Raw genomic sequence first — 25,876 nt, 5'->3', positions numbered from 1 at the left:
GCTAGGGTCTCGTTGGTGACGTTGGACCTCATCCAGTTGCAAGTGATGGGAGCCTTGGGAGGCATGGTGAAAGTTGGCAGTCTATGACAAAAAGGAAAAATGTTCGGGTTAATTATAAGCCGGAGATCTACAGTTCAAAACTAAGGTGGCGACTTATGAAGGGGACTAATGATATATACTCAGGTACAGTGGGTTATTTAAGCCGCAGGGGCATTCAGAATAAGTTGATTATCTACGGCCCTTATCACAGCTAAGCCGGAGGATTCTACGAAGCATGGTTCTCTTTAAGCCGGAAGGTTCTACGGCATGTGGTTTCTTTAAACCGGAATTGTAAGCCGCCAAGGTTCAATGGTTGCAGTTTTTACTAAGTGTGGTAAAACAGGTTTCACATATTGCCGTAACTTTTTTGGATCAAAATGGTCGGTCCAAAGAAAATTTTCTAGACCTAAAATACGGACACAGGGGAGTTCTTGAGCTCGAAGGAGGTCTTCATGCAGTAGAAAGAAGTTTGTTTGCATGTGAAATGGGTGCTAAACGACTACCGCAGTAAGTCTATACAGATCTAAGATCAACAGGAGCAGTAAGCAAGAAAGCTACCGGAGTTTGTGGCAATGGCGACGAACGCGGACGAACCCTACGGTAGATCTAACCTACAGGGCAAGCAAGACTTACCGGAGCTGGAGAGCCGCGGAGGTTGTTGCGTTTTTCTGGTCCGTTCAGGGTGATGCAGCGGCCTGAGCTGGGGACGACGAGAAGACCCGCGGCGGCGACGGCGGCGGAGCTCGAGCAGCACGGGACAGTGAGAGGAAGAAGAAGACAGAGAAAGGAGCGTGAAGAGAGCCCGTCGGGCCGGCCTATTTATAAGGCAAGCTCTTAAGTGGGCGCGAGATTCAAGGAGACCACGGCGTGGTTATCTCCCCCCATGACGCCTCGATTTTCGGAATGACAGTAAAAGCAAAGATCCGTTGCGGATCTGGTGGAGTAAAAAACGGGCTTAATGGAGGATGACGTCACGGCGGATTATCCGGAGTCCAGAGGATGACATCACGCTGGGTTATGGCCTCACATGAAAGGTAAGCCGGAGATTTTTTCTGTCGGAAGAGTTGAAGATTGACATGAGCCGACTCAAATCAATCTGGGGCCTAATGTTGAGGATATAGACCTTAGAGTCACCCGCCAGGAGGGGCCAGGTTACTCTAATGGTCATTACCAGAAGCCCGGAGCCAAGCTTGAAGACGATGGGCCAGAGATGGGCTGAGACCCGGATATGGCTTAAGGCCCGTAGTTACAATCATTATTATGGTAGAACTTGTAGTGTATGGCAAGTATAGTTGAGAGTCCGAGCCGGACACTTTTATGAGCCGGCCGGGACTCTAAGGTCTGCTGGGCGTCAGCCTCCCTATATAAAGGGACGACCCGGCAGCGGTTTAGGGACAAGAACAATCTCATCGAGAGCCGGGCATAGCAGTTTAGCTCCCTGGTGATCGTAACCCTAATCAATACCACCTCAAACTGGACGTAGGCTTTTGCCTTCACCGTAAGGGGCCGAACCAGTATAAACCCTCGTGTTCCTTGTCCCGCATTAACCCCTTCAAGCTTCCTAGCTGCGATGGCTCCACGACTAAGTCCTAGCTCGAGGACATCTGCCGTGACAATTCCACGACAGAACTCCATGCAAACATACGATCCTGGTCATGTATATCTTTGCCAACTTAGCACTGGTGTAAGTGGTCTTTACTGGAATGAAATGAGCCACTTTCGTCAAACGGTCGACTACAACCCATATCGAGTCATAGCCTGAACGAGTCCTGGGTAATCCTGTGATAAAATCCATGCCTATTTTATCCCACTTCCATTCGGGTATCGACAATGGTTGTAGCAATCCTGCTGGCTTCTGATGCTCTGCCTTCACTCTCTGACACACATCACATACTGCTACATATTCTGCAATATCCTTCTTCATTCCGGTCCTCCAGAAAGTATTCTTCAAATCCAAATACATCTTGGTATTCCCTGGGTGAATCGAGTACGGTGAATCATGGGCTTCTTGCAAAATCAACTTCCTGATCTCCGGATCATTTGGTACATATACGCGGTCCTCAAACCATAAGGTATCATGCTCATCCTCACGAAATCCCTTGGCTTTTCCTTTGTTCATCTTCTCCTTTATCTCTTCAATCTCCTTGTCTGTCTTCTGAGCTTCTCTGATCCTTTCCATCAAGGTAGACTGAATCTCCAATGTTGCTAAATAGCCTCTTGGGACTATCTCCAAATATAGCTCGCGAAGGTCCTCGGCTAACTCCTGAGGTAACTCTCCTGTCATGAGGGTGTTGACATGACTCTTGCGGCTCAACGCGTCTGCTACTACGTTAGCCTTTCCAGGGTGATAATGCAATCTCATATCATAATCTTTAATGAGCTCCAACCATCTCCTCTGTCTGAGATTTAACTCCTTCTGCGTGAAAATATACCTCAAACTCTTGTGATCAGTATACACCTCACAATGGTTTCCGATGAGAAAATGTCTCCATGTCTTCAATGCACGCACCACGGCTGCTAACTCCAAGTCATGCGTAGCATAATTCTTCTCATGGGGTTTAAGTTGTCGTGAAGCATATGACACAACTCTTCCTTCCTGCATAAGCACTGCTCCAAGTCCTCGACGAGAAGCGTCGCAGTAAACTTCATAGTCCTTGCGTTGATCTGGCAGAATCAACACTGGTGATGTAACCAATCGTTTCTTCAACTCTTGGAAACTAGCTTCACAATCCTCAGTCCAATTGAATTTGGTGTCCTTCTTCAATAGCTCAGTCATGGGCTTAGCAATCTTCGAGAAATTCTCGATGAATCTCCGGTAGTATGCTGCAAGTCCAAGAAAACTCCGGATTTCTCCAACTGTCGTGGGTGATTCCCAACTTGTCACTGTGTCAACCTTGGCAGGGTCCACTGCTATTCCTTCTCCAGAAATAACATGTCCAAGGAATCCAACTTCCTTCAGCCAAAACTCACATTTGCTGAACTTGGCATATAATTGATGTTCTCTGAGCTTCTCAAGTACCAATCGTAAATGCTCCTCATGCTCTTCCTCATCCTTGGAAAAGATTAAAATATCATCAATGAACTCCACGACGAACTTATCTAGGAATTCCATAAACACTTTGTTCATCAGGTTCATGAAATAGGCAGGTGCGTTAGTCAGACCAAATGACATAACGGTATACTCGTACAATCCATATCTGGTGGTGAAAGCCGTCTTAGGTATATCCTGCTCTCGAATCTTTAACTGATGGTATCCCGATCATAGATCGATCTTGGAAAATACTTTAGCTCCTTGTAGGCGGTCAAACAAATCATTGATCATCGGCAGTGGGTACTTGTTTTTGATGGTTACTTCATTCAATCCTCGGTAATCAACAACCATCCTCAGCGATCCATCTTTCTTCTCCACTAGAAGTACTGGTGATCCCCAAGGTGACGAACTTGGGCGAATATAGCCTTTATCCAGTAACTCCTTGATCTGCTTCTTAATTTCCTCCAAATCTTTTGCGGGCATCCTGTACGGTCTCTTAGATATTGGCCCTGTGCCTGGCAAAAGTTCAATCAAGAACTCAATGTCTCTGTCTGGTGGCATGCCTGGCAACTCTTCTGGAAATACATCCGGATAATCCTTCACCACTGGTACTTCCTCCTGTACAACTCCTGATAAGGAATTCACTTGAGTCCTCTTCGGCATGTGCCGGGATACATACTTGATCCTCTTTCCTTCTGGGGTGGTAAGCAAAATCGTCTTGCTGGCACAATCGATGTTTCCTCCATACAACGATAGCCAATCCATTCCCAAAATCACATCCAAACCTTGCGACTCCAAAACTATGAGGTCTGAGGGGAAAACATGCCTTCCAATGGCCAATGGTATCTGAAAACATCCTTGGGTTGCCATATACTCTGCTCCTGGCGAGGTTACTAACATAGGGGTTTTGAGAACTTGGGTGGACATCTTAAACTTATTCACAAATCCCCTTGATATGAATGAATGCGATGCACCAGTATCGAAAAGAACGGTTGCAGTAAATGACTTAACCAAAAACTTACCTATTACTGCATCAGGCTGAGCTTCAACCTCCTCCACGCTCATGTGGTTCACATGTCCTTTGTTGAACGGGTTCGGCTTCTTCCCAGAGCTTCCATTGCCATTTCCATTTTGGGCTTCAGGACAATCAGTTGCATAATGTCCAGTCTTCTGGCACTTGAAACAAGTAATGTGACTTAGATCCCTCTTGGTTGGGGTAGATGGGTTGGTGCGGTTCTGTCCGTTGCCTCCTCCATTCCCATTACCATTCTTGGAGCCATTGTGGTTGTGCGAACTACCTCCTCCATGGGTATGCTGAAACTGTCCTCCCGGTTTCGGGGCAAATCGTGGCTTCTGCTGAGCTCCAGAATTGTACTTTCCTTGTCCATACTTCCTCTTACGATTTTCAATCTGCTGTTGCTTTCCTTCAATCATGAGAGCTCTATCTACCAGCTCCTGGTAGTTGTTGAAGGTTGCTACCATCAACTGCATACTCAGTTCATCATTCAGTCCTTCAAGAAACTTCTCCTGCTTGGCAGCATCTGTAGCAACGTCATCTGGTGCATAACGTGCTAACTTACTGAAATCCTCCACATACTGGCCTACGGTGCGTCCTCCTTGGCGTAGGTTGCGAAACTCACGCTTCTTCATAGCCATAGCTCCTGCTGAAACATGTGCTGTACGGAAAGCTTGCTGAAACTGATCCCACGTGACAGTGTCAATAGGGTGCGTGGCTGTATAATTCTCCCACCATGATGCTGCGGGTCCATCAAGCTGATGTGCGGCAAAACGCACTCTTTCCGCATCTGTGCATCCTGCAGTGGTCAACTCCCTTCCAACTTTGCGGAGCCAATCATCTGCAACAATCGGCTCGGTGCTACTGGAAAACACCGGCGGGTTTAGCCTTAAGAAACGGGCTAAGTGATCAACAGGTGGTGGTGGCGATGGGTTGTTGTTGTTGTTGTTGCCTTGGTTCTGCACTAACACTTGCATCAGGGCATTCTGTTGCTGAATCAACTGGGTGATCTCTGGTGGGAAAACAAATCCGGTGTCGCGTCTCGGAGGCATCTGATAGGTTTAGAAAAGATGAGAGTTTAGAATAGAATGAGGTCTAGAGAGAAAACACTACCCATATGCTCATGAGACAAATACAATCAATATCACTCAATCAATTCAAACAAGGCAACAATCGATCTGACTAGCGTTACAAAGTGCTATACTATTAAATGGGGGAAAACTACTACTGATATGGTGGTCTAATAAAAATTCTAATCCGTTGAAGACTCCATGATGTCTGCTCCGGCTTCATCAACCCAGTCATCTTCACTTGGTTCCGAGTCGGTGTCGTCGATGATGATGTAGTTATCCGGACAAGTGCATTCGTCGACTTCTGCTTTTGGCACTGGATTTCCCATGAATACTCCAATCTTCTTCTCCAGGTCGTCATTCTTCCCTACTAGTGCGTTGATTTCCTCCAAATAATCCTCGCGTGTAGCCTTGAGTTCTTCTTGGAGCTCCTTGATCTTGGTTAATGCCTTCTTCAGTTCTTCCTTGTTCGTGCACATCTGGTTCTCCTGGCGACGAATATGTTGGTTTTGCTCCTGGATGAAAGCTGCGATTGATCCATCCTTCTTGGTTCTGATCATCTCCCATTGCGCGTCTCGGCGTCCACAAATCTGATAAATTGTATCCTTAAGCTCCTGGTGGTAGACTTCTCCAATGCGTCCCATGGCGATGTGTGCGGCCATGCTCTTCCCTAAACTCCAAGTTGGTGCTTCGAAAACCAATCTTATGGGTTCAGTAACTGGCACAAACGTCCTTCCTGGAATGAGAACTTGAATCTTCCAGCTCTCCTCTTCGGGTAATGTGGCGTTGTAGGTTCCGGTGATGCTTGGTATTCCTATGTTAAAATACTTGGTGACTTCCTTCAAGTGTCGACCAAACGGCGTGTCTTCATCTGGTTGCATGAACTTGCTCCTTGCATTCGCCATTCCTAAAAGAGTAGAAAGTGGAGAGGGGTCAGAAATGAGAAGAGAGAAGCTTTCTAGGGCTTAAGCTTAGTGGTCGTGTCCTACAGTCAGCGTGTGCTCTGATACCAACTTTGTAGCGACCAGACCTCAAATGGTCTGTGCTGCTGTGCACCAGTGTCATCCCTGGATCAGTAATGCTGACACGCACAGTATAAATGGAGGATTTATAACAGAGTAGCAATCACACACTTATTACATCGAATATCTCCAAAGAGATTAAGTATGCTAAACATGGCTTAAGGCCATCTAAAAACGATAACAGCGGAAGACTTGGAAGATAAGTGAGTCCATCAACTCCAGCGGCATCACTGAGTATAAGACCACGACCTAAGGCACCTTACTCGTCGTCTGAAAAGTCTGCAACATGAAACGTTGCAGCCCGAAAACGGGTCAGCACATAGAATATGCTGGCAATGTAACACATAGAGAGTAATGAACAATAATAATGTTATACTACATGCATATATGGCTGGTGGAAAGCTCTACGGTTACAGTTTATGCGAAAAGCCAATTTTTCCCTACTGCAAAGGAATAAATTTTATTCAACTATCATGGTGGTTGTTAAACATTGAGAAGGTACCTCCAACTCAATCCCAATTAAGTGTCATCATTAACCCCACAAAATTAATTAAAAGTAACATGGTGATGAGATTCAAATGATAATCCAGGTACTAGATACTCAAATTGTCCATAACCGGGGACACGGCTAACCATGATTAGTTTGTACACTCTGCAGAGGTTTGCGCACTTTTCCCCACAAGACTCGATCGCCTCCGCTTGGTTCTCGCACTACATGATGTTTGAGAAACGGATGACCGAGACACAGTCTTTGAGAAACAATCACTCTCTACTCTGGATGGACCGGTACACCTACTTTCCCCTACATCTGCTAGCCCACCTCTTCAAGAGATCATGTAACCTACTCAACTATGCTAGAGCCCATAATAGCTTGTGGCTGCACACGGAAGTTTCTAGCATGAACAATCTTATGATCCCTTTGAGCCTGGGTGGCGGACCTTATAAAATCAGACAACACTGGGTTCTCCATGTGCCTCAATCCACCCATATGTGAGTTTTAGTTGCCACCTTAAGTTGAACCATTAATAAACATCTCACATCTGTCATGAATATCACTCAAACCCAATCCACGTCTACGAGCATAGCATGGCAATATAATAGCAAACGTAGAAGTAACTCCCAAGGGTTGGATAAGAAAACAGGTAATAGGTACTACCTCATCTACTTCCCAGTTCCCACAATTTAATCAGATCCTAGTCATGCAATTTTTTGAGGAATAGATCTAATGCAATAAAACTGGGTATGGAAAGTATGATCAAAGTGTTACTTGCCTTGCTGATGATCCGCGAAACCTAGCGATTCGAAGTAACAAGCGGCACACTCCGGGTACTCTATCGCAAACAAACAAGCATACAATCAGTACTCATCTAATGCACAGGTAAAACTCGAATAAAAGATCCAACCAGAAAGTTCAACTTAAGAACTCCGGTTTGCAAAAAGAATCAACTCGAAAGAAGCAACGAAAGTCAAACTGCGAAAGAAAGAAGCTTCATTTACTAATCTGGATCTAGGTCAAATTTTACTGTAGCAAAAACTTGTTTGAGTAGGTTAAACGGAAAGAGAATTTCAAGGCGAAACTCTAGGCGCTTGAATCGCCTGATTCCGATAAACGAGCGAGAAGTTAAACAGAAACGAAGATTCGATCAGAAATCGAATCTGAGAAAATAGCGGAAAAATCCGACGAAAAAGAAAAACGGACGAACGATTAAAGAACGGACATTCGTTAACAGAGAAAAACCGACGAACGCTTTCGTTAAAACGAACGGTTCAGTGAACGCTCGCAAAATAACAAAACCGAAAAAAACCGATCTAGGGTTTTTTTTAAAACGAATGTTTTTTTTAAGAAAACCGGCAACGAGGCGAGGCAGTACCTCGTCGGGGGCGGGGCTCCCGTGCTCCGGTCGGGCGGCGGGGTGCGGGGCTCGGGGGGAGTGCGAAGGGGCGGCGAGGGGGGGCGGCGAACGGCGGCGGCTCGGGCTCGGCTCCGGCGGCGGCGAGCGAGGCGAGTGCGGGCGGCGGCGGGCGAGGTGAGAGAAGAGGGGGGGCGCGGGGGTATATAAAGGGGGGGTGCTCGGCTTGGAGGAGGGGGCAAGCTCCAGCGGGGCTCGGACTCCCGTGTCCATGGCGGACACGGCGCGGCGGCGCTCCCGTGCGGGGGAAGGAGAGGGCGCGGGGTGGGCCGGCGCTCGGCTGGGCTGCGGCCCGGTCGGGCGTCGCGCGGTTTTTTTAAAACGTTCCCCGGAAAATAATTCGTAGAAAAATAAATAAAAGTCCAAAAAAATATATAATAAATTTTCCCCGTCTAGTTAGAAAATCTAGAATAGGGTGAACATTTTTTTAACACAAAATAAATATTTTGAAAACATGCAATATTTTTAATGCAATAAAAATTGCAAATAAAATCCGAATAAATCCAATAAATGATTTTAACATTTTTCCTCCAGTATTTCAATTGTTTTGGAGAAGTCATCTTTTCTCCTCTCATTTATTTTCTTTAATGAAATATTTTTCCGGAGAGAAAATAATTAAAACCAAAATCCTCGTCTTTTATTTGATGAAAATCAAATATGAAAATTTGAGAAAATCCCCAACTCTCTCCGAGGGTCCTTGAGTTGCTTAGGATTTATCGAGGATTTGTCAAAATGCAATAAAATATGATATGCAATGATGATCTATGTATAACATACCAAATTGAAAATTTGGGATGTTACACACTCACATGGTGATGCCACATGGGCTAAAATTTGGCAAGACTTAGTGATTTGATTATATAAAGATTCTGTAAAAGTTTCATACCAATTGGATTCACCAAAATGGTACTTGCTTCATAGTTATCTTCACTGACCAGAATCTTGCAATAATTCTATAGAAATATTGGCTCAATGAAATGGTGCCAAATTTGGTGGAGAGAGGTTATATAGGTAGGAGAACAATCTGGTAATTTATCAGGATTTTTGAAGCAATATAAAATGCACTTGCTTCACAACCTGAAAATTTTGCCAGAATCAAAGATTTGGTCATGTTCTCACATAAATGATTGGATGGGGCTGAAATTTGGAGGAGGCTAATTATATGAGCACAAGAAGAGGCATGCAAAATTTCAAGTCATTTGGATGCTCCTAGCTAGTACTTCCTTCACAGTGGCTTCTGTCTGATAGGAACTTTGAAAAATCACTGAGGAAGATTGGCTAGGCAAATAAAGTTGAATTTTGGCATGAGGCAATTATTTGGACATAAAAGAATGACCAAAAAGTTTGGGAGCAAACAAGATTGGATAGGTGGCACTTCCTTCACAATATGCCACTCTGGACAGAAATGAAGAATAATTATTGGAGAATTATTCTTGGGCTAGGACAGGAAAGTTTGGGCATATTTGAGCAATGTATGACCCAAAGAAATTATGAGAATTATTTGGGAATTTATGGATGGACAGAAATATAGGTTGCTTCACAACCTAGGGCAGACAAGGTTATTCCTTTAATAGAGAAAGGAATTTTCCATAGAAAAAGAAATTAGGGCTCCTTTGATTCAAGGGAATTCTATAGGATTTTTGGAGGATTGAAATCCTTTGAAATTTTTCCTACGTTTGTCCTTTGATTCATAGGATTGAATCCCATAGGAATTTTCCAATGAAATCTTTTGTACTACATTTCATAGTAAATCTAACATCCACTCTAACCTCTTTTTACAATTCCTTCGCTTTTCCCGTGAAATCAAACGCTCCTTGCTAATCCTATAGGATTCAAGTGGGCATGACACTCTAATCCTATACTTTTCCTATTCCTGCGATTTCAAAATCCTGCGAATCAAAGAGGTCCTTAGGGTTTGGTCAAGCAGTGGAGTGACATGATCTTGGCAAGCTTTTGAGAAAGATGAGCCACTTGGGAGGGGGAATGAGAATGATTTCCCAGGTGACAAAGCCACAGAACCACTCCAAAAAGAAAAACAGAGCAAAAAACAATTAAATTAAAAGAAAAAGAAAAGGGCCAAAATCCAGGCTGTTACAACCCAATCACAAATGGTTGGGATGAAGATTTGGTGATCCAAACACTATGGCCAATTGATGCTCGAAGAGTCCTGGCGATCACTCTCCCTATGCATAATATGCAGGACTTCATTGCCTGGAGCTATACTAAAACCGGATTGTTCACTATACGATCTGCTTATTTGGAGGAGTGGAATAAACAACATGAAAAGAAACTGGAATACACAAATGGTATGGGTAGAAGTAGGGTCAATCCTATTTGGGGTAAGATTTGGAAATTAGCTTGTCCAGCGAAGGTGAAATTTTTTATCTGGCGCACATTGCATGGCACACTACCGTGTCGTATTACTCTGGCCAATAGACACATACAAATTTCACCCAATTGCCCAGCATGTTCGAATGGGCCAGAGGACACCAAGCATGTGTTGTTTCTGTGTCAGAAGGCAAAAGAAGTGTGGGAAAAGTTGGGGATGTATGGAGCGGTTAAAAAAGCTTGTGCTGTTGATCGTGCAGGGGAAGCGGTCCTTGAATCATTACTCCTCATGCCAGAACAAGAATTTTCTTTATCGGATTCACAGAACGCACGGGAGTTGATTGTTGTAACCGCGTGGTATTTATGGTGGAATAGACGTAAACTGATTCATGAGGGAAAGTACTAAGAGGGTATGTCAACCCTTGATGGGAATTCGTGCTATAACAACAAATTTTGTAAATGCACATTCCCATAACGCAAATAGGAAGATTGGAGGGTGGAGTAGACCTCCTATGGGCTTTGTTAAATTGAATGTGGATGCTGCCTTCGATCATGATCTACTAAAGGGCATAGCAGAGGCTGTCCTCAAGGATGACAAAGGAAACTTCATTGTAGATGGAAATTGGAAGATTGATTGTTACGCTGATGTCCTGACAGCGGAAGCATTAGCACTTAGGTTTGGCTTATCGCTAGCACAGAAGGCGGGTTGCAATCGTCTTGTTATCAACTCTTACATTATGGAAGTCATTGACACAATGAAGAACGGAAGACACTCTCTAGGAGCGGCAGCGGCAAATTTGTATGACTTTTTTTATAGCTTGTGATTTTCCTCTTACTAGTTTCGAACAATGTAATACGGAAGCGAACAAGGTCGCGCATGAGTTGGCTCGACTAGCAAAATATTCCGTGACGAGGGATTGGATTGAGGAGCCTATGGGAAATATTGTATCTCTGCTTGTAGACGATGTAACCATTATTTCTAATTAATAAAGTGGTTGATGTTTTTCAATAAAAAAATAGTAACGATGATGGAAACTTCAACACACAACCCGCCGGGCTAGATTATATGAAAATCCTAAGCATGCCTAATCGAGCACTGTTTTGGAGTAAGGTCGATCATATCGTAACAACAACTTTGAATATGACGCCAAGGATGAGGGGACCAAATTACTCGTATACCCAGACCACTTTGTCATAAAATGATTCCCAATGCCTTTCAAGCCTATGCAACTAATTCACCTACAAATGAACTCTACTTATTTCTTATGTAGTTGACATCCATATTGATACTAAGAGGTTCAAAGGGGACCTATATTTATATGCCCGACATTATTTACAAGATGATGTTTCATTTATCCACTTGTGCTGGTGCGCGCTTGTTTAATTTGAGCACATGTAGCATGGTACTTTTTAAAAATTTGTTACCCACACTGACTTTTTTAGATAGTATGTTTGTATTCGAATCACCAAATAGTACAAAGTCCTTGACCCGTACAAGCACATCCTAACACATGCACAGAGAACCAGAAAAATGAAGAGCACCCTAACAACCAATAAAACATGAAGATTTCTGGAGCTCTGTGTCATCATCCCTGAACCTTGCGAGAAGACCCTGCCACACAAGAATATGCAACCAGACCCAACCAGGTCATTATATTCAACCATGGCATAATCACCGTCCTGCCGCCCCCCTTTTCTTCGCTCCGCCGCCGAAAAGACAAGGACACACATCTGCATCCAACACGCTTGCACCAGCCTTCGCCATCTGTGGCTTCGAGTATCGCTATATGTGCCCTTCCAGGTGGAAGAGAGCTAGGATCTGGTTCTGGTGCCGCGGCCAGGTCAACCGCTTGGGCAAAGCAGGACATTCTTCCAGTGGCATCACAAAGGAAGAGGAAGAACAACAACAGAAAAATCATACCGACAAGAAGGAAGAAGAATCTCCGTCTTCACACAACCACCACCCATCAGAGGACTAAACCGACCAATGTCGGTCGACCTCCAGATACCATAGCCTACGACCTCGACGAGATCCGGGGATCCCCCACCCCATTAGCTCCAAGACGACTAACCGCGAACGGAGCCCGAGGAACGGAGCCCCGCCTAACCGCGAATGGAGCCCGAGGAAACTTATTCAGACATCGTCTCCCTCAACCCTAAGCCAAATGAGAACCCACCCGACGCACAACTTTGAGGTTCCCCCACCCTCCCGTCGCCGGAGGGGCTGACGAAGGAAGAGGGAACTAGCGGTGGCACCGACGACACTCAAAGGAAACACGGTCGCCTCCTTTCGCCTGTGTGCGAGATCGATCTTTCCGGGAGTTACAAGACGTGTCTTGAATAGACCAGATCAGTAAAATTTCTCCACTACTCCCTCCGTCCCATAATATAAGAGCATTTTTTACACTATCACGCTCTTATATTATGGGACAGTAGTACCTTTGAAGTGCTCATATGAAATGACGAAAGTGCCCAAGACTATGGTATCAAATTAACTCCTCAGAGTATCTCCAATAGATGGTCCAAATGTAAAAATAACTAACTTTTGGACCTTCTGGGGCAAAAAACGCTGCTCCAACAGACGGTCCATATGCAAAAAAAATTGGACCGCGGCCTCCTCGTGATGTAAAATGCAACACCTCGCGATGCAAATATACATCACGAGATGCATCTGGTCCAACACTAGCCGCCGCCCACGAGCGCCCAACCGCCACTTCATTTCCGTTCCCGCCCGTCCGCCGCCCCGCCGCCCCGCTGCACGCCGCCCGCATCAGATCCGGCGCCGCCCCGACCCCGCCGCCCGCCCGCCGCGGATCCGGCCCCGCCGCCCGCCGTTGTTTCCACGTCGCGTCGCTGCCCGCCCGCCCCACAGCTCCGCCCTGCAGCCCGCCGACCGCCGCCCCGCAGGTCCGCCACCGCCCGCACGCCACCGCCGCCCCGCAGATCCGCCCCACCCGGCTCCGTCCGCCACCGCCCCGCCGGCCACCGCTGCCCCGCAGCTCCGCCACCGCTCCACCCCGGCCGCACGCCGCTCCACCGCTCTCCGATGGTGCCGAAGAAGACGCCGAAGGGCAAGTCGGGCTTCTTTGGCGTGAGGCAGAAGCCCTCCGGCAACTGGGGTGTGGAGTTCTCCGGCGTCGGAAGGCGTTGGTGGATCGGCATGTACCCCTCCGCGAGGCCGCGCGTGCCTACGACGTGGAGGTGTGGCGTGCCGAGAGGCCTCGGTCGCACCTCAACTTTCCAGAGATCGAGAGTCGGGCGGAAGCGGAGATGCTTGTGCCGCAGGGCATCAACATGAAGGAGATCACGAAGAAGAAGAAGAAGAAGAAGCCGTCGGTTGTCGTCAGTGCTGGCGAGACCGATGAGGAGGCAATGGCGAGGTTTGCTCGGGAGCATCCGGAGTACGTCCAGGCCGAGATGGAGTACTACTGGAAGCGTGAGGCGGAGCAGAAGAAGAAGGGGCCGAAGGAGGATGAGGCCGGTCCCTCGACGGTGATCCCCATCGAGTCCTCTTCCGAGGAGGACTGGGAAGACTTCTCGGAGGAGGAGGGGTGCGACGACCCGACGAAGCAGGAGTTCTGGGAGCAGTTCCGTAGCTCCGATGAGGAGTAGTTTATCTAGTAGTTTGAATAAGTAGTAGTTGAAGTTGATGTATGAAACTATGTTGAATTTGATGTTTGAACTATGTTGAATGGACTAGTAGTATGTCGTTTTACATCTTTATTTTGGACCATCTATTGGAGTTGCTTTTTTGAACCATCAATTTGCACCATCTGTTGGAGTTGAGCTTTTCTCGAAGCTTCAAAACACACTTTTTGACGATCCAAATTTTACTTCTCCGTTTTTGGACCGCCAAATTTTGGACCATCTATTGTAGATGCTCTCATACCCACACCAAACTGGCTCCCTACCAGAGAAATTGGATCTTTTGCCCCACTTTACTTCTCCATTGGATCATTTGCCCCCCGAGAGGCTACCGGGTGGGGCCCGGGGCCACTGTCATTGAGACAATCAAAGGGCAAATCATCCAACCCCTTGTAAAATGGGGCAAATCATCCAATCCCCCCTCCCTACCATCGCCAACCCTACCACAAACCCCGCCGAGCGAGCATTCCGCCGTCGCCGCCATGCTCCGCCTCCAAAAGCGGCTGCTCTCTCTCCTCCGCTACGGCGGCGCCTCCCCTCTCCCCACCTTCCCCGTCACCTCCCTCCACCGCCACCTCAGCGCTACCGCCACCGCCACCGCCACTGCGACCACCTCCACCGAGTCCCCTTTCTCCGTCCAGGACTACCTCGTCAACACCTGCGGCCTCACCCGGGCGCAATCCCTCAAGGCGTCCAGGTCCATCTCCCATCTCAGGTCCCCCTCCAACCCCGACGCCGTCCGCGCCTTCCTCTCGGGCCTCGGCCTCTCCAGCTCCGACATCGCCGTCGTCGTCGCCGCCGACCCGAAGTTCCTCTGCTCCAGGGTGGACGAGACCCTCGCCCCCCGCGTCGCCAAGCTACGCAATCTCGGGCTATCCCCTTCCAAGATCGCGCGCCTCGTCTTGATCGGCGCCCCCGCGTTGCGCTCCTGCGACGTCGCCAGCAGGCTTCAGTTCTGGGGAAAATAATTCTATGAGACCAGGTCTCACGGGTTAGCAGGTGAGACCCATCCTGATGGATGACACGTGGCATTCACAAATCACAAAGCATCTACCCCACCCCCACTTGAAATCAGGGGGGGAGATTAGATGCTTTGTGATTTGTGAATGCCACGTGTCATCCATCAGGGTGGGTCTCTCCTGCTAATCGTGAGACATGGTCTCATATAATTTTTTTCCCAGTTCTGGATCCCATTGTTCGGCTCCTTCGACGAGTTGGTCAAGGCCGTGTCGAGGGGGGCTCTGGGAGGTGGTGCCCTCCTAAGGTGTGACATTGACACAGTGGTTAAGCCCAATGTCGAGCTACTTCTGCGCTGCGGCTTTAATATCCCTGATCTCGCCAAGACCGGCTTCAATGGGACGCGGGTGATCGTCTGCAGCCCAGAAAAACTCCAGGCATTGGTCGCACGCGCAGATGAGCTCGGGGTACCACGTGGCTCAGGCCTATTCATATATGCGCTCGCAACCGTCTTCTGGGTAACCCAAGAGAAGCTTGTTGCAAGAATGGAGTTACTGAAGAAGACCCTTGGCTGCTCTGACGACATGCTAAAAATTGCAGTCGTCAAGCACCCAAGCCTCCTAAGATCATCTGAGGACAACCTGCGCAGCACGGTAGAGTTCCTGATCAACAAGGTTGGTCTTGAGCCAGAGTACATCGTGCGCAGGCCCGCGCTGATCACTTACAGCCTGAAGGCGAGGCTTGAGCCTTGATATATTGTCATGAAGATACTGCAGGGCAAGGGACTTCTGAGTTCTGACTATTGCTCATTGGTTGTTGCGAGTGAGAGGTACTTCAGGTCAAGATTTATTGAGTATTACAAGGAGAGTGTTCCTGAGCTCCCTGATGTGTATGCCGCGGCTCGCGCAGGGAAAATACCCCCTCACCTCCAACCATGACACTCGCCTGCTTGCGCAAGAACGTTCTCGCCAGGAAAATGCAACTTTTACATAAACTGAGGTTTTGACAGGATGATTTGTTCATGATCACTAAGAAGGTGGCGCTTATCCTGGCTTTATCTGACAAAAAGATTAAGCGAGTTTTGGAGTTCTAGATGAGTGATATCACTTTGCAGGCATTGTACATTGCTCCAAGGCTAGTGTTAATCATGTATAGCCTTGAGAAGCGGTTCAAGCTTCTCAGTCAGAACGGGTTACTGGATGTGGAGTTGGACTACTATACCACAGCATTGCTGGCCAAGAAGAAGTTTCTACATAAGCTTGTGGATTCTTATAAGGATATTGTCCCAGGCCTCGCTGATGATTATGCCTCAGCATGTCTTGGGAAACCACCAAAAGGAGATGATCGCCCATGACACTGAAGCTGTGGTGTGCGAGAATCTGTTCTTTTGAAATTATCCGAGGAGTCTTGTCTCCGCAAGACTGATATTTTGATCTGTGATATCGGTTCAGAGCCAGAGTACACTGTGCATTGATAAAGGGCTTGTGTCTGGTTCCCCTGCGTCATCATGAAAGGTCCTGCGGACAAATGGATTGTTGAACAACTTTAGGTTTTACCTATTAATTGCTCATTCTGAGGAGACTATGAAATCAAAGTTCATTATTGTCAGAAGGACAGTGTCTCTGGGCTCACTGATATGTATGGCACAGCTTGTGCGGTTGTGCCAAGGAGGTGCCCTACCAAGTTCAGCCTTGGCATCTTAAGATATTGAAGATTTGTTGTATCCTTTGGTGTAGTACATGTGCAGATGGTAACACTGAAGCTTTTGCTCATTAGTTACTGTCCATTGTACAAACACTTTTAGTTAGTCTCTTTTTTTTTGCGGGTACTTTTAGTTAGTCTCAGCAATTGAACAACTAGGTTTCTGATTGCTAAAAGCAATTCATGTTTTTTTTTGAGAAATCGAGTACAGTCCATGTTCAAATTTTGGATATGTGGTACGATGGAACTAGATTGTCTTATTGCCTTATTGCCCATGCCTGCTAGCCAATACTTATCCCTGCCACACGTCTCAAGGTTATGCTTAAATTCAAATGTTCTTTTACAGATTTATCACTGGGGTATTGACAAATTAGCTGCTTCTTTTCTCTCACGTATCTGCTCGTATTGTTTTTGTTTCGACTGATGTTTACATCGCTGACTAGTCACTGCTGCTTCTTTAAGCTTTGTCATTTGTTTTTAGCTTATGGACCACTCCCATTCCAACTGTTGTTGGCTGGTTGTATGCCTAACAGGATTTGGCAGGCCCTTTGAGTCTGCGGCCAGCCCTAGCTACAATTGCCCTTCCACTGCTCTCAAGTAATCCCATGTTGATCCTAATCTAATCCTCCCTTATAGATTATGCTCCCACAAATCAAGTTGTGATAGGATCACTAGCAATCTGAAGTACAAAGCATCAGTTTAATCCAAAGCTGATTGTACCTTGTTTCTAAATAGACCAAAATATTCTTACACGTTGGCTACCCAGCCTAAAATGGTTCCAACTGAGGGCAATCTTGCACTAAAACGTTTTCCGGTGCCTCTCAAGCCTACACAACTCATTTACATAAAATGTCGATCTCCACTCTGAATATATGGACGAGCTTTCTGCATCATCGCTAGAGTAACTGGAACTAAGAGGCTTGAAACGTACTGTACACATGTTTGTTTGTTGGGCGTTGTTGCTGTGAAGATGCTTCGTGCGTTGCATTTATTTACTTGTATGAACAGACCCTTCTTCAGTTTTAGCACATGTAGTACTCTGTTCTAGTCAGTTATGATCTTGGTCTTTATTGTAGAACCATTTCCCCCCATGTCATAGGTTCACTTGCCTTTGATACACTTGCGCGCTCATTGTCGTGTCCTAAACTTGTAGAGACCTGAGGTCGATTACGCACTGACTGTCATGTCCTACACTTGTAGAGATCCGAGGACGGGGATACTTCAGTCCTAATTTGCCAAAACGTGAAATTATGGTCTGTACCATCTCAGTAAATATGCAAAAGAAAAACCTTTTGAAGTTAACTACCGCATCTGCTTTTTTTCGAAAAGGGGGATTTCCCCGGCCTCTGCATCAGAGCGATGCATACGGCCATCTTATTAATGAAATAAAAGGTTCCAACAAGGTTCCAAAGTCTCCGACTGAAAAGAAATAAAAAGACAGCTCACACAGAGCTACAGAGGCTGGACACACAGACTAGCCAAGGTAAGACGCCACAACCGGCTGGCTAAAAATAGATAGGTAAACTAATTGCCTATCCTATTACATGACCGCCATCCAAACCGGTTGAAGATATCCCGAGCTACCATCTCCCAGCAGATAGATCCAGTAACCAAATGCTCCCTGGCCTCCATCGGAGTGAGTAGCGACCATGAACGGATCACAGCCGTGACTCGGAAAATAACCTGCAAAAAGTGAATACGTGATGTTCTGTTAAAAACCAAATCATTTCTGCAAGTCCAGATAGTCCACAACAAAGCGCAAACTCCAACACGAATATGTCTCGCTAATTCAGGCTCAATCCCAGTGAGCCATGTCCCAAATAACGAAGTGACAGAATTCGGTGGAGTAATATTAAAAGCAATGTGAACCGTCCACCAAAGAACTCGGGAAAACGGGCAATCAAAAAAGAGATGCCTGATCGTCTCGTCCCGATCACAGAAGCTACACCTCGTAGGTCCTGTCCAATTACGCTTAATCAAGTTATCCTTGGTTAAAATAACCTGTTTATGGACAAACCACATAAACACTTTTATCTTCAAGGGAACTTTGACAGCCCAAACATGTTTGGAGGTAGGAATGGAGCTCGAATTAATTACATCAATATACATTGATTTAACCGTGAATACTCCAGACCTAGTCAGTTTCCAGCGTAATTTATGGGTTGTTGAGAAAGATGGACATCCATTAGTCTCCGAACTAGACGGAGCCAATCTTCCCAACGATTGCCCACTAACGACCGTCTGAACTGAATATTAAGGGGGATGGATTGAAACACCGTAGCAACGAAAACCTCACGTCGTTGAACAATGCGATATAAAGATGGATATTGAATGGCCAAGGGTGTCTCGCCGAGCCAAGTATCCTCCCAGAAGCGTGTACTAACGCCGTTGCCAATGACAACCTTTGTCCTATTAAACAAAGATTGTTTGACTTTCATCAAACCTTTCCAGAACGGCGAGTCAGTTGGCCTGACTGTAACCTGGGACAAGGACTTTGTCTGTAGGTACTTGCTGCGTAAGATTTGTGCCCACATGGCATCAGTCTCAAAAGAAAGATTCCACAGCCACTTGCTGAGAAGACATCTGTTCTTAACTTCAAGATTCTCAATACCAAGACCCCCTTGGTCTTTCGGTCTACAGATGATATCCCATTTTGCAAGTCTGTATTTTCTTTTTAGATCATCACCCTGCCAGAAGAAACGCGATCGATAAAAGTCCAGTCGTTTCCTAACACCTACTGGGACTTGAAAGAACGATAAAAGAAACATAGGCATACTCGTGAGCACCGAATTAATCAGAATTAATCAGCCTCCATATGACATGAGCTTGCCCTTCCAGCAACTCAGTTTCTTCTCAAACCGGTCTTCGATGCACTTCCATTCTCTATTGGACAGCTTTCTATGGTGGATTGGAATACCTAGGTAAGAGAAAGGTAATTCCCCCAAGTCGCACCCAAACAATTGCCTATAAGCCTCCTGTTCGTCTTTGGCTCTACCAAAGCAGAACAGCTCGCTCTTATGAAAGTTAATTTTTAACCCGGTCAATTGTTCGAAGAGGCATAACACCAGCTTCATATTTCTCGCCTTGGCCAGGTCATGCTCCATAAAGATGATTGTATCATCAGCGTACTGAAGGATGGAGACACCTCCATCAACGAGATGAGGTACCAAGCCGCCCACTTGACCATTCTCCTTAGCCCTTCCTATCAAGATGGCTAACATATCAACCACAATGTTAAACAAGAAGGGGACATCGGATCTCCTTGTCTAAGGCCTTTATGTGTCTGAAAGTAATGACCAATATTGTCATTCACTTTAATTCCCACACTCCCTTTTTGCGTAAATGATTCAACCTGGCGTCGCCAAGCTTCATCAAAACCTTTCATACGCAATGCCTGCTGGAGAAATGGCTATTTAACCTTATCATACGCTTTCTCGAAATCCACCTTAAAAATGACACCATCTAACTTCTTGGAGTGGATTTCATGCAGCGTTTCATGAAGGACGACCACCCCTTCAAGGATGTTCCTGTCCGGCATGAAGGCAGTTTGGGAGTGCTGCACCACAGAATGTGCAATCTGTGTGAGCCTATTAGTCCCGACCTTGGTGAATATTTTAAAACTAACATTGAGTAGGCAGATCGGCCTAAACTGCTCAATTCTCACAGCATCCGTCTTCTTAGGAAGCAGTGTGATAGTTCCAAAATTCAAGTGAAATAATTGAAGCTATCCCGAGAACAGATCCTGAAACATAGGTAGCAAATCCCCCTTAATAATATGCCAACACTTCTTGTAGAAATCCACCAGAAATCCATCTGGTCCGGGAGCCTTATTATTTTTCAACTGTGCTATAGCATCAAACACCTCCTTCTCCGAAAACGGGGCAACCAGAATATCATTTTCAGCAGCCGAAAGTTGAGGCACATCCTCAGTTCTGGACTCATCGAGAGATACACAACTATCCTCCGGAGGTCCAAATAACTGCCTATAATATTCGGTTATATATGTTTTTAGGTTATCCTGTCCTAAAATAGTGCCCTCATCTTGTTCAAGCTGGAATATTCTCTTCTTTATGTGCTTACCATTAGCAATCAGATGAAAGAATTGAGTATTTGCGTCCCCTTGGACAACTTTGCGAACCTTAGCCCGCAAAGCCCACTTCAATTCTTCTTCACGGAGAAGTTCTTTCAACCTCTTCTCTGCTTCAGTTTTAACCTGGAGCTCAGCAGGCATCAAAATCATGGATTCGGCCTTGACGTCCAGATTCTGTATAAGAGAGAGAAGCCTGTCCTTCTCAATCTTATATACCCCACTAAGATGCTTAGCCCAACCCCGTAAGAAGCTTCTCAAACTCCTAATCTTATTTTGCCAACGCTCGACCGCGGTCCTACCGCCTACACCCTTCGCCCATTCCCGAGCGATCAGGTCTAGGAACCCTTCGCGTTCGAACCAGGCCATCTCAAAAGAGAAGGTGTTTTTATTTCCCACGTGGTTCGGCTCCCCTGAGTCAACGAACAGGGGTGTGTGATCGGAAAAACCCCGGGAAAGAGCTTGAACCGTCACAAGCGGGAACTTCTGTTCCCACTCCACACTCGCAAGAACACGATCAAGCCTTTCGTACGTCGGGTTGGGAAAAGAGTTAGCCCAGGTGAACTTTCGACCAGAAAGCTGTATCTCCCTCAGATCCAGGCTTTCAATAATAGTATTGAACATGAACGACCATCTGCCGTCAAAGTTATCATTATTCTTCTCCTCTCTCCTCCTAATGATGTTGAAATCTCCCCCAACTAAGATAGGAAGCTGCTCGGACCCACAAATCCGAACAAGATCCGCTAAAAACTCCGGTTTAAGCTCTGGCTGTGCGGCCCCATAAACGGCCACCAACGCCCAGTTGAAACCATCAACCTTAGACCTGACTCGAAACTTAACCGCGAAGTCGCCCATGACTACGCTCCGGACTTCAAGCGAATCGCATCTCACTCCTAGCAAGATTCCACCCGATCTTCCTCGTGGAGGGAGGCAATGCCAATCAAAATCGACACCACCCGCAAGAGAGGAAAGGAACTGGGGCGCAAAGTTATCTCTACTAGTCTCCGATAAAGCAATAAAATCTAAACGATGCTCCAGAGATGCCTCAGCAAGAAACCTTCTTTTAGCCAAGTCTTTCAGACCTCTGCTATTCCAAAAGATTCCTTTCATCACTCATCATGAAATTTTTTAGTAATCTGAGTCCTAGCACTCCTACGAACTGCAGAATCGGGGTAAATTTTCCGTTTCCACTTACGCTTGGGTTTGCTAGGTCCTGACTCCCGATCCTCATAACCGGGCTCAGCGGAACAAGCAACTGCATTCTCAATGGGCATATCATCGTCCTCTGACTCATGATTGGATGGTGCTAAATCCACACACATATTGTTGAGCACGCTAACCCCTAATGCATCAATTTCATTGTCATTCATGGGTTTAACCGATGCAAGATTACGAATAGTTTCTAAGGCACGCTCTGCCTCCAAATCTAACAAATCATTCACCGAACTGGAAATCTCACTATCTGTAGCCCCGAGAGAAACTCCCAATTGGTTTGCATTATTTATAATATCCTCATTCGAAAAATGCAATAAAGAGTTAGATATGTTGACAGACATACCAGTAGAGATTGCAGCATCCTGAAGCTTAGCCACCCTCATGGCACATCGCTGTTGAATGTCGTCCACTGCCGGCTGTGTCTGGAGCCGGGCACTCACCCGTCGTCCCTCAGACATCGGATCCGGTATCCCACCGAACGCAATCACCTCCTCCCGAGAGATCATAGTCGGAGTAAGGCCTCCTGCCCCACCCCAACCGCTAGGCCGGTCCATCTGGACGGACTAGCTCTCCCCATGGGACTGCACCGGTGGCAAAGAGGGGGACGGGAGTGCCAGGGCCGCCTGCCCTAACACCCCCCCCCCCAGGACCGCAGAAGCCACCAGCATGGGCGCCTTAGGAGAAGGAGGCCCCGAGGCCACCTGCCCCGAGCCCCCCCCCCCAAAGGCACCGATAAATCTATATTTGTGTATGCGTATATAAATTTCCAAGGCTTGTGGGCGAAGTCTCGCTAGTTCAATGATTTTTTCCATGTCTTAGTTTTGTATATGAAGTTTTAGGATCCATGATGATAGCAGATTTTAGTGGAATCTCCGACATGGAAGCACAAGAATACATCCAAGGTTATATTGAGCATATGTATATGCCACTCCATAGAGTGCTCTCCTGGGGTTTACTTTTGTGCCCGTTCGACTTAAGATTATCTTAACATGGACTAGTTGTTGAAGATTCTCTTGCAATTGATGACGAAGGAGAGACATGCTAACAATGATACTCATGAACCTCCTGCTCATCTCCCGTATGCCAACGTTGGTTGATGACATTCAACACCTAGGTAATCATGCATTTATAGCAGGAACAAGGTGGATGGCATGGCACCGCTACCATTCTGGAGTCACAACCCTCAGTTTGGTACACGGTCACTCTGTCTGCCATGGCACGTTTGGATATGCCGCCCGTCTGGATCTAGTTAATAATGTTGAGTGGACAGAACTGGTTGCAGATGCTGGCTGCCTCGCTATAGAATGATTCCCGATGCCTCCCAAGCCCGCACAACACTGTAAGTATGTGGGAGGGTCTGTATTCACCATTGCCAGATTAGCATCACTGGAACCGAGAGACTTCGAATGGCATATGCTTATATGTTGGACATTTGTTGCCGTGAAATGAGTAAGTGCACTGCATTTATTAGCTTGATTGGCAGCACCCTTCTTCAATTTCAGAAAATACAACTACTACTAAAGTCGATTCTAATTTGTTATCTTCGCCTTTATGGAGGAATCATTTGTTTTCATCTATCATCCTTGTGGTTCACATGCCTTTGATACAATTGCACGATGAATGTAATGTGCTAGAATTCGTAAAGAGCTTGCCACCAGAGATCGACACTCATCCTCATCTAGCCGTTGTGAGGCCCTCCCCCTCCTGCGCACTTCCCGCTTGAAACGGTTAGCGCCGCTCCAGAGCGTCAGTACCGCATTCATGGCGGCCGCGACCGCTCACTGGTGCCGGCATTAAAGCGGCACGCAGGCCGAGAGAGCGCCGCCCTTGCCGCTTCCCGGTGCTGGCGACTGCTGGATGTTCAAACGACACGACGGTCGTCCGTCCGTCTGCCGCCCATATTGATGGCACACGGTTTTCGAGGCATCTCCTTCGGCGCCACCCATCCGTCCCTCTGCCATCCGCCATTGCTATATAAACCTCTGCCCCGGCCATAGCCGCAACCATCCGCCTCTGATCCCTCCCTGCACCACTCCCACCATGGATTCCTCCCTGCCAAAGCTCTCTAGGACGGGCTGACGCCAGACCAGAAGAAGGAGATGGCCGCCATTGCTACCAGCTGGCTGGCCGGCAGGCAGCCGGAGGAGTGAGGACTATGACGTCCCAATGGAGGATGCGGCCGACGATGAGCCAGCGCCACCCTCCTCGTCCTTCGTGCCACCCTCCTCCTCCGCCGCCACGACCATGAAGCCGACACGTTCGCGGGCGCCACCAGCAGCAAGGTAGAGTAGTGCACGGTAGGTCGCCGCCGCCCGGGTCCCAAGAAGGCCACCGCTCCTCCCCTCACGTTGAAGCCAAGCTTGGTGGGCTGAACATCATCGACCGATTAGCCGTTTGGCGGCGACGTGGAGGAAGACAGCTTCGCTTCCCAGGGCTTCAAAGGCGAAGGTTGTGGAGGCAAAGTTGGAGAGCGCCGAGACGGAGCTGTAGAAGGCGAAGTTTCAGTTCTCGGGGCTCATGACCGGACACGGGGAACGGGCGCCAGCGACTAGGGATGGCAATGGGGACAATCCCCTATGGGGATACCTACAACATCACCATCCCCTTCTATTCCCTATCATCCCATCCCCATCCTGGTTTACATGACTGGGGATGAAATTTCCCCATACCCATGCCCCACTGGGGAACGGGGCCCCATTAGGGTCCCCATCCCCATAAACAAATACTCATATACATAATGTGACACCCTATAATCAACATACATACATGGTATTGTCCTTATCCTGCTAATGCCTATCTAGGTCATATTGACTTCTTGGTCATGGTGGCAGCTGAGGTGAGGATATGAGATAGGTTTAAGGTTTTTTTTCAGAGCTTTTTTTGTTTTCGCAAGTTTGTTTGTGAATATTTTAAGGTTGACCGCAGTATCACAGTTACTAACCGGGTCCCCGATGGATATTGGGTCTGGGAATAGGATATCGTCCCCATCCCCGTTGTACCCTATGGGGAATAAAATAGTTTGGTAAATATCCCCATGGGGATGTTTCTCCCCCATCCCCACCCCCTAATAGATGAAATCCCCACGGGTTTGGCGGGTATGGGGCCCCGCTGCCATCCCTACCGGCGACCATTTAGATTAGATATTAATTATACCTCCAAAGCCGAACTAGCACCACTTAGTTGATGTACATGTAATGAAATCCGACCGTATTTGAATGAATGTCATCAGATTAGTTCAAATTGTTGGACGGATGTATACATGCAGCGTTGGATGGTGGTGTCCGTCCGTTGATTGGTCCCCACCTGTCCGCGGACGGATGCGGAAGAAAATTTATGGGTCGCCATTGGAGATGCCCTAAATGATCATGAGCTATAAAATCCACAATAGCTTGACCTGTAGCAGAGAAAAAGGTACATCAAGGATCGGTTTGATCCAACGCACATCCGGCAGCCGCCATCCACATACATTCTCCGAACCAACTCCTCCGTGCTCGCTGATAAAATGCAGTGGTAAAATGCCCTCATGCCCTCTCGGTGCCTTCCTTTTATATGTTGTTGGGCTTCACCACAGCAGGTTGGAGGGCGTCAATGTAGTTCAACAAACTATATTTTTTTAGTTTACCTATAAGATGATGACATGTTCGGATTGAGTTCACAAAAATAGAAAATGTGCCAATTGCGTCGACGGAGAAGATTGAGGAAGATGTCAAATGGGCTACCAAAGTAGATGGTTGATTTCAGCTGACTGCGTTAGCAGCCTATATTCAAAAAACTATCTTCTCACTTTAGAGGAAACTTATTAGGAAAAAGTTATCAATGTACATCAAGCTATCCCTGAAATTTTTGTGCAACTTAA

General features: G+C 46.9%; 1 pseudogene; it reads left to right on the top strand.

Moving 5' to 3' along the window:
• Positions 1-14,542: 14,542 nt before the first annotated feature.
• LOC123163896 (uncharacterized) lies at positions 14,543-16,306 on the top strand (annotated as a pseudogene).
• The last annotated feature ends 9,570 nt before the right edge of the window (positions 16,307-25,876 follow it).

This window comes from Triticum aestivum, chromosome 7D (assembly GCF_018294505.1).
Source record: "Triticum aestivum cultivar Chinese Spring chromosome 7D, IWGSC CS RefSeq v2.1, whole genome shotgun sequence".
Taxonomy (NCBI): Eukaryota; Viridiplantae; Streptophyta; class Magnoliopsida; order Poales; family Poaceae; genus Triticum; species Triticum aestivum.
The sequence above is the reverse complement of the archived record's forward strand: the minus strand, read 5'-3'. Positions and strand labels throughout refer to the sequence as shown.